This window comes from Trichomycterus rosablanca, chromosome 27 (genome assembly GCF_030014385.1).
Source record: "Trichomycterus rosablanca isolate fTriRos1 chromosome 27, fTriRos1.hap1, whole genome shotgun sequence".
Taxonomy (NCBI): domain Eukaryota; kingdom Metazoa; phylum Chordata; class Actinopteri; order Siluriformes; family Trichomycteridae; genus Trichomycterus; species Trichomycterus rosablanca.
In genome coordinates this window covers 15,554,240-15,554,866 of record NC_086014.1, presented here as the reverse complement: position 1 = coordinate 15,554,866, position 627 = coordinate 15,554,240, and positions in this window count along the sequence as shown.

Genomic DNA, 627 nt, shown 5'->3' with positions numbered 1-627 from the left:
GTACTGCACACATGTTGAAGAGGACGTGTGTTAGTCACGACCCTCCTCGATCAGGAGTGGAGGTGAAATACAATCTGGGAATTGGATACAACTATAATAAATAGGATGAAAATAGGAAGGAAAATGCATTAAAACGTGTTCAGTGTTAAATATTAAGCTTGGGGGCCCCTCAGGTGGAGCAGGGGTTTAATGTGCTAGTCTCAGCAAAGGGACGTAAGGTCACATCAGGAATTAACACCTTAATGCTGCAACAGCGACTCCAAATAACATGTTTAATCCTGATGAACACCAAACACTAATCCCATTGTTTACATATATGTATAAATTACCAACCGCATTAAAAACTGGTAATATGTAGCGAAACATCCAGCCGTGAAACTTCTGGAAGTAATCCAGACTCAGTCTGACACACCCACAGCTCCACACACGTCCTGTAGATTTACTGTGGAGTACACCTGATTACAGGTACAGTACACAGTAGCTACACTACTGAAAACATTCTGCAACACCCACACACACGTCTTTGTTTCAGTGAACAGAATAACTGCATTAAAACATTTAAGAATGTAAAAACACGAACATCCCTGGTGCTCTACTGCACTTAATAATAAACAGATGTGGACAGAA